Source organism: Carassius auratus, chromosome 2 (assembly GCF_003368295.1).
Source record: "Carassius auratus strain Wakin chromosome 2, ASM336829v1, whole genome shotgun sequence".
In the NCBI taxonomy this organism is placed as follows: domain Eukaryota; kingdom Metazoa; phylum Chordata; class Actinopteri; order Cypriniformes; family Cyprinidae; genus Carassius; species Carassius auratus.
Window position 1 is genome coordinate 14966413 of NC_039244.1, and position 8708 is coordinate 14975120.

At 35.4% G+C, this 8708-nt stretch overlaps 1 long non-coding RNA gene across 1 annotated transcript; it reads left to right on the forward strand.

The window, feature by feature from the left end:
- The first annotated feature begins 1362 nt into the window (after positions 1-1362).
- LOC113117213 (uncharacterized) lies at positions 1363-3371 on the forward strand. Its single transcript, XR_003294138.1, has 3 exons — positions 1363-1439; positions 1527-1565; positions 1712-3371. It is a non-coding gene; the product is annotated as an uncharacterized LOC113117213 (long non-coding RNA).
- The last annotated feature ends 5337 nt before the right edge of the window (positions 3372-8708 follow it).

Sequence of the window (8708 nt, forward strand, 5' to 3'; positions counted from 1 at the left end):
AGGCTGAGACATGAAAGGACAGGCCCAAGAGATTTAGAAAGCCCCGACGTGTCTACACTTATGATCAGTTAGGCAAGCCAACATTTCAGCAGCTGAAAATCTGCCCTGTTGGAGTGAAGTGGTCTCCAGGAAACAGCTATGACCTCTCTACCGGCTCATCATTCATGCATCCTTTCTATCATTGCTAGTGGTTAAAAAAGGGAAATAAAAATAAATAAATAAATAAATAATATTCCCTCAGAGACACAAATTCATACGTAATTTAGTTCATAAGTTGTAGTTTATAATTCATAGCTAATTTGGTTCAACATTTAATAAGTTATATTTCATGACAAAGTTTACAAAATAAGTTATCTGTACAACTATTTTAAGTAATAGTTACAGAAAGGGACTACTATTGGAGTATATTGGAATGGGAAAGTAGTGTAGTAATGGTTATATATACACTTACCATATAGAATAAATTCATAGTTGAAAAATGTGTAGGTATACAAGAATGGGTGTAAATGGTATTTTCCTTGTCCCTATGTGAAGATTTGGGGGGGGCCCACCAATACTTCTATGGATTATGCACCCTTTAACACTAATGGACTATGGACTCTTAGTCTTGTGTTGATGCTATGAGATACTGATGCTAAGGGAAAAAAAGTATGGAGAGATAGTAAAGCCCAATTATTCTATAATGTATAAGAAAAAAAATCTTATTTGTAAATTCACTTTTTGATTGTTGCCATTGTTAAATATGATTAAGGAGGACATGTTTGACAACATTTTTTATTTTAGTGGGGGAGGGTGTTGCATGCTAGAAGAATGTTGTAATTTACTTTTTTTGAACCAGATGTGAATTTTAGTGTTATAAGAGGAATATATCTAAATTACATCTGAGTTTTATTTTGTTATATTATGTTGACTGATTTTTGATGCCGAGAGGTCAGAGGAAAAACAGGAGAGTGATGTCATCAGCGTACGAAGGAGAAGAGCAAACGTGAACTGTTGATTGTGTGTATACAGAGAAGTTCTTGCGTGTAAATACTAACTCCAACTTTGAACCAGGAAGAATAAAGTTGTCAAAAAGAAAAAAAAGAAGAAGTTTTGTCTGTCCAGGAGTGCAACATAAATTTACATGATTTAATTTTTTTTTACTTTTTTTTTATTTATTTTTTATCAGCAATTGTTTTTACAGTTTACCATAATTAATAGACCACCACTACAGCTGATAATAATTCTACTACTTATTGACAAACGAGAATCTCCAGAGGCAATACATCTTATGTTCAGTTCCTAAAATACATTTTAGGAAACAGCTCAACATTTCAGCTTGATCATTGAGGAAGTGACCTTTAACACCATTTTATAGACTGTGCTTCAAAGCAATTAGGGTGAGACCTCATTGTTGCTGCTAGATGATACTGTTTAGTACTAAGTCTACTTAGGATAAGGTAACATTTTAAATTTTTAAATGAACACATTAAATTGACTTTGCAAGAACATGTAATTTTATGTGTAAACACATTTTAATATTTCAGTTTCATTTTGAGAAGATATGACAGGAAAAGAGATCTGTGGTAAGAAATTCACATTCATTTACTGCTTTTTGTGCCTTGGTTAGTTGTTGTCTGTAATCATGTCCGAATCATATCAGTCAATACTTTACTTGACGTATTTTCATTCACCTTTGTCATGGGTTTTTTTCTTTGTTGTGATTTTCAAGACAATTTTGGCTACTGGCCTCGCTACTTCTTGTTCTGTGTCTGGGTCATCGACATCGCCATGATATTTTTGGTTTATCACTTGGAAACACGTTTGAAAGAAATAACTGAAAATTTCAAAAGGGAAAAACATCAAGAAGAGGTCTATGCCAACTACAGAATGATATGTGTGAGCAAGCCAGCTGAAGCAATAATTGAACAATTAATGTAAAATTACTTGCTTACAAATATGATAGTACAAAGAAAGAACTGAATTCTTGTAATGGAGCGTCTTAATATAGACCTATTTCATTCAATGAATTTATTTTCATCACATTCAAATGCATAATTTTTGTGTGGTAATTTCAAATAAGTACAGCTTGATAATGTGTAGACGCATCACAACATTTTTTATGGTTTTATTCGTTTTAATGGATACTATAATGAATCTTGTTTCAGCTGGTAATTGTCAACTTCTATTGGTGGCTTTTTAAAAACAATAAATACTAATGCAATATGTCCCAAAATACACAACAGGAAACCGTTATTTCATGATTTTAATGGTTAGACGTTGATGGTGTGTAATGTTTGTAATGGTATTTGTGATTTATTTGTCATAGTATTGCAATTTTCTGGGATGGTTCTTTTGTTTTTTTAGCAGGGTTACCTCATTGTTTTATATAATGCCCTTTAAGTCATTTTAAAGGCAGTTTTTGGCTTAGGTTTGTTTAAAAAAAAACGTTATCTTAATGCTTCTTTATAAATTAATATTTGAAGTAACAAAACCACAGTTAATTTGCTGTTACCATGGCTACATAACCCATGATTTTTTTGGTTCTAGTCATGTTAAAACCATGGCTAATTTTCGTAAAGGAGCATGGAAGCTCAGAGAAAAACATTAGATGAGTAGGTGGTAGTGTAATTATTACCAACATTAAACAGGTTATTAACCTCAACACACAAAAAAGTTTCTCATAATTAATTCATCCTGTAGTGAACAAGCCAAAGTCCTCAGGGTCAAGTTTGCTGCAGCTGGTGCCAGGAGACACACTTTCCGAGGGGCAACGACATGCATGACCGTATTCTACATTTCACATCCACTCCGAAGTAAATGCACAAGAGGAGCCATGATCAAAGCATGTATATTCACCAGACACAAATGTTGTGTGGCATCCCTGAATATTGCTGTAATTACTGTTGAAAGACCAGTGGTTTCAGAAGCTTACAATTAACACCAAGGTGGTTTAGACCATGTGAACTAAACATACATAAGGGATGTTTCTCACGAATCTTTAACAATGACATCAGATGCATTTCATGTATTTTATTGAACATTCATAAATGAGCTTTAAAAGCTTAAATCGCAGACACAAGAAAACTAAATCCCAACTTTTTTGTATGTACTTAATCTTGAAACATCGTATTGCAAGTATTGTTGGCTCTTGTATGATATACTGTATTGCTTGTGAATACTGTTAAGTATTTTTTTATGTATTGTCTTTACATGTTTCGTTTTCTTAGAAATAGTAATAAAACCCAAAATGCCAAACCCCTTAATACTCCTCAATTTCTTGTCAAGAATTTCATTTTTTATCTTCATCATTCTAGTCTTCATTAATATATCAGTTGTATCACCTGACATTTGACTTTTATATGATAAATAGCAGAAAATGTTTACTTATATCACTTTATGTATAAACTGTATTTTTAGATATACAGATGTAAACAAAACACCATATCACAAGATCATATCAGAAAATGAATAATTATGATTACCATATAATTACTTCCAACAGAAGTATGCATAAAGAAGCTGTATAGCAGCATTTGTTGGGGAGACTGATGCTAGATCCAACACAACAGTGAAGTTGAGCAGTGTGGCAATGGTTGTCCATGTTGCATAGGTAGCAATGCCATTTTGAACCTAAAGTACATACAGTATATATCATGGTTATTTCAGACATTTCAAATCTATAGTGCACTTTATTTACCTGCTGTCTTTTGTTTGGGTTGATACTGTACTTAAATATCTTACATTTGAGATAATGTTCATGTTCATTTTGTTTTAAATAAGTTAATAAATATGAGTACTCTGCCTCTTGTCAAAGCTATTCAAAAATGATGTTCAATGCATACCAACACTATGATGCAGAAAAGGTCTTTTGGGTGCTGCAGTTTAAGCCAAGATCCATGAGCTCGTAGACCAATACAAGAGAAGAAGATCATCAGGTAGTTGGTGAAAGCAATCAGGGCAAGAACAATCAGTGCAGGAATCATCAATCTGAATCAATAAAATACAAATATGTGACCTCCCGAAACAGACATTACATCAAACCACAGGCAAAACATAGTTTAAACCTAGGATTATGCCACAAAATATGTTGGCTGCCTACAACTCACTCTCTGTCCCACAAGACCAGCCAGGTGCTGTTGAGGATCATGTTGATGATCCACGAGAGAAAGAATTCAGAGGGCAGGATTGCTGGACTTGAGTACAACCTGACCACCAGTAATTCAAGAGAAGACTGTCAAACTATAATAAATGGCCTTCAAACAGTGTGAATAAGCAAAGTGTTGATATGAGTGGAGTGTGTGTGGTTTGAAGTACCCTCTACAGAGCCAGGTCAGGATATATGCGTTCATCAGGAAGAGCCAGGAATAGATGACACCCCATATCGAAAAAGTCCATCCAGCAGGAGTGATCTCTGTCTTATATCTGTCTGATATATTCCCAGTGCTTCGCTGAAATGGACCTTTAAAAGTCAACGAGAAAATAAATGTATATATGACTAATTACAATATCTGTAACTTAGATACATTGCGTACCTTTTCCTGATCCCGTGAGCGCGTTGATGATCAAAGTAGCAATGAAAGCAAACTGAGAAAGAACAATGAGCAAAATATGCACAATCCTGTGATCTTTCAAAAGAGACATGTTTTTGTCTATGAAGTAAAATTATCAGCTGAAATTATCAAGTGATTTTTGTAGTGCTTGATATTACGACTGTCACGTAAAATTAGCAAAGTTAGAGTTGCTGTTACTATGTGTGTTAGTAAAACTAACTCCGGGATATTGGTTTGTTTTAACTCAGAGGGAGTGTCAGCCACATTAAAAAAACTTAACAGCTGAAGTCATTTGTGGATTAATGCTTATTGGAGACACAAACCATTTCAAGCGATTCAGTTCGATTTGGTGAACTGGTTCAAGAAGATCCGGTTACATTGAGTGATTCGTTTGCGAACCGGATATCACAAACAGCAGTGAATGCGCTCACAACAGACACGTAAGAGAAGACAATGCTGAATAAAGTCGTCATTTTTGCTATTTTTGGACCAAAATGTATTTTCGATGCTTCAAAAAATTCTAACTGACCCTCCGATGTCACATGGACTACTTTGATGATGTTTTTCTTACCTTTCTGACATGGACAGTATAGAGTTTGGGAAACTACGTCACTGCGCATTGCATTCTGGGTAGTCGCGGCCATGTTTGGGGACACGCTCATCAGTAAAAGTGAAAGTGAAAGTGACATGACATACAGATCAAGTGTAAGATTACATATAAAGAAAAACTCAACAAGGAAGCAAAGAAGCGGTATTTAGAAAAAATCAAGACAATCAATGAACTCAGTCTGCATGAACACAAAGAGTGGTCGGATGATCTTAAAGAGCTGCCGCTCGTAACCTTCCCCAATGTGTTTTCTTACCTTGTTTGTTGTGTCAGAGCGTACACCTCTGATCAGTTTAAAAATGATAAATCTCTCGAGTCTCACCTGCAATTTACAAATGGATGGGTGCAGAACCTTCAAATTTTCCGCATCAACGAGCGGAAAACTGTTGTCTGCACAAAGGTCTTGAATTAATCAACTTTAACAATTGTCTTTCTATGTACCTTTTTCACTTATTACATTATCTATGTTCTTGATACTTGAAGGTTACTGTACTATACTTGAAGGATACTTGAAGTGCACTGAACGTATAAATTAAAGGGGGGGGGGGCTCGTTTTCACTCAATATCCTGTTAATCTTGAGTACCTATAGAGTAGTACTGCATCCTTCATAACTCCAAAAAGTCTTTAGTTTTATTATATTCATAAGAGAAAGATAGTCTGTACCGATTTTTCCTGGAAAAACACGAGCGCCTAGAGGCGTGACGTGTGGGCGGAGCTAAAGAATCATGAGCGCCAGTAGGCTTTTGTGTTGAGAGCGTTTTGAAGCTGTGACACAGATCCAGAGGCTGAAATTTAACAAGAGCAGCATCAGCAAAGGCATCTCTATGTGGTATGTACTGAAACTGTATATATTTGCTTAGCGGTTTTGGAAAATGACTAACTTCCACTTTATGTCGTCTTTTTATTATTATTTTTTTTTTAAGCTGTACATGTGGAAAGTGCAGTTTGATGCCAACATCCCATGTTGTTTACTTGATGTGCTCACGCGCCGATTGCTAAGTTAACAACACAGAGATATTTGAAGCAGTTTTACTCACCGCCTCGTGTTCCAACACACGATTGTGACCCTTTTTCGTTGGGATTGCATTATCCTTAAGAAATAAACGATGTGCAAATCGGTCGTCAAACTGGGCCTTGTTTGTAAAACAAGCATCTTCGAAATGCAGGGAACAAACAAAAACACTTGCACAACTCCGTTGATGCTCTGTAAAAAATAAACTCCATCTACTGGTCCCTTAATGCTGTTTTTCTTTTGGTAATCTGTGCAGGGTTGTCTTGCCCTGGCAACCAAAAACACACTTCTTTTGTGACTTTTCGCGACGCTCTCGCTCTGATCAGTGAATCGCTCTGATCAGTTAAATGTCTGTGCTCAGCCTCACTATACGGGAGCGCGTGCTCTTCTGGCAGAAGTGCCTTAGGACCCATATAAGGAAATTCCGCTCCATCTAACGTCACACAGAGCCATACTCGAAAAAAACTTTCCGAAACTTGTGACAAACCGGAAGAGGTTTTTTTGGAAGAAAAATACTCCTTCAAACGTACAACTTAATTTTTGAAACTTTGTCCATGTTTAGCATGGGAATCCAACTCTTTAACAGTGTAAAAAACTCAGTATGCATGAAATAGCATTTCACCCCCCCTTTAAATAATCTTCCTTTTTTTTCAATTTTCACTGCCCTACCTGTGGTATTGATACTTGTTTACCTAATTACCTTTTATGTGTTACACTGCCCCTTTACTTTTTAATACGCGTTATTGTAAACCGTACAATTTAACCTCAGTGTGTTATGATGCACAAATAAAGAGATACAGAATTGATCAATTTTGCCGTTTATTACTGTAACAGGTGGTATGCAATATGCATAACACTGATAATGCAGGAAATGTGGTTCATGCATAGGTAACATTTAATGTAAGTCTGTCAAATCGATTAATCACATCCAAAAAAAAAGTTGTTTATATAACGTACATTTCTGTATATTTATATATGTATTAATGTGCGTCTCTTGAGATAGGGGAGTGAGGTTTACCTGCACAGCACTACTCGCTGGCCTCCGTTACAAATACATACAGCAGCGTCCGTGTCCCAAAGTCCCAGAATGCATTGCGTTGCTGACATCATGTTCCCAGACTCTATACCGTACACTCAGCTTCAATGGAGGGACTGAGAGCTCTCAAACTAAATCTAAAATATATTAAACCCAAGATAAACGGAGGTCTTACAGGTTTGGAACAATATGAGGGTAAGTTATAAATTACATAATTTTGCTATCTGGGTGAACTAACCCTTTAATGAACAATCATGATAAAACTTGATATCAGTGTTGATCTCCTTTACATGTTTTTCATTATCACTGCAGAGTCAGACCTTAATACCGAAGTGAAAAAACAGTTTGTTTAATTTAAGTTATTTTTAAAATAAGCATCAATAGTTGGAAAATGTTCCACAAGACTATGAGGGACTTAATTACAAAGATTGTTACTGAACTGAATTCTGTGGGTAGCGCATGAATGTGCTCTCAGACCATCTGATTTACTACCTAATATTGATGGAAAATAATAAAAAAAAAAAAAAAAAAAAAAAACTGAATGCACTCACCACAAGCAAAACTAACAAGCTGAGGCAGTGCACTAAAACCACTACCGATTTAATCCTACAGATAAACACTGATGTTGTGAAGATTGTGCTTCACAGAATGATGTTTCTGCCTACTTAACTAGCATGACTTTGTAACCTCTTCCGATACCAGATCAGACAAACAAACATTAGCTGCCCATTTCACAGTATCTACAGTAATGAGAAGAGAGAAGAGAGAATACCGCTGCATGCAGTAGTGTGTTTAGGCAGCACGCAAACCATGGCAGCTGCAGTGATCTGATGACTTTACCAATTATTAACGGCTCTTTTATTTAGATGACGGGACTATTCTGCCATGATGCACATTGCACTTTCTCCTATTCATAAGTAACATGAGTGCACCATCTTTGTATATCCAAAGTCTTTGGTCAAAATTTGAATTTGGTACATTAACATCATATCATAAAATATATATATATATATATATATATATATATATATATATATATATATATATATATATATATATATATATATATATATATATATTTATTTATTTATTTATTTATTTTTATTTATTTTTTTTTCAAGATGCATGTTTCTAATCTGTATATTGTAGATTATGTATGGGCCAAAGGGGTTTTCAGGGAAGTTGGACAACAATTATGACTCTAAAGACTCCATGTTTAATAGGAATAAGGGATGATTTATGAAATATCTGTACTGTATTTATAGTTAATGATGACACATTCACAAATTGAGTTTGTAGTAAACAGAACATGAACACAAGAGCAGCTGATGATACTGAACTGCAACACGTGCCGGTTTGAGCGATTCTCGTTTTCGAGTCAAGAATTGGTTGCATCGGTTTTGGGATCATCAGTAAACTGAAACGAAAATTTTTTTTCGGAGGCATCCGATTCGAGAACCGAGGAGCTGATGATACTGCGCATGCGTGATTCAGCGTGAAGCCGACTGACTCACAGAGCG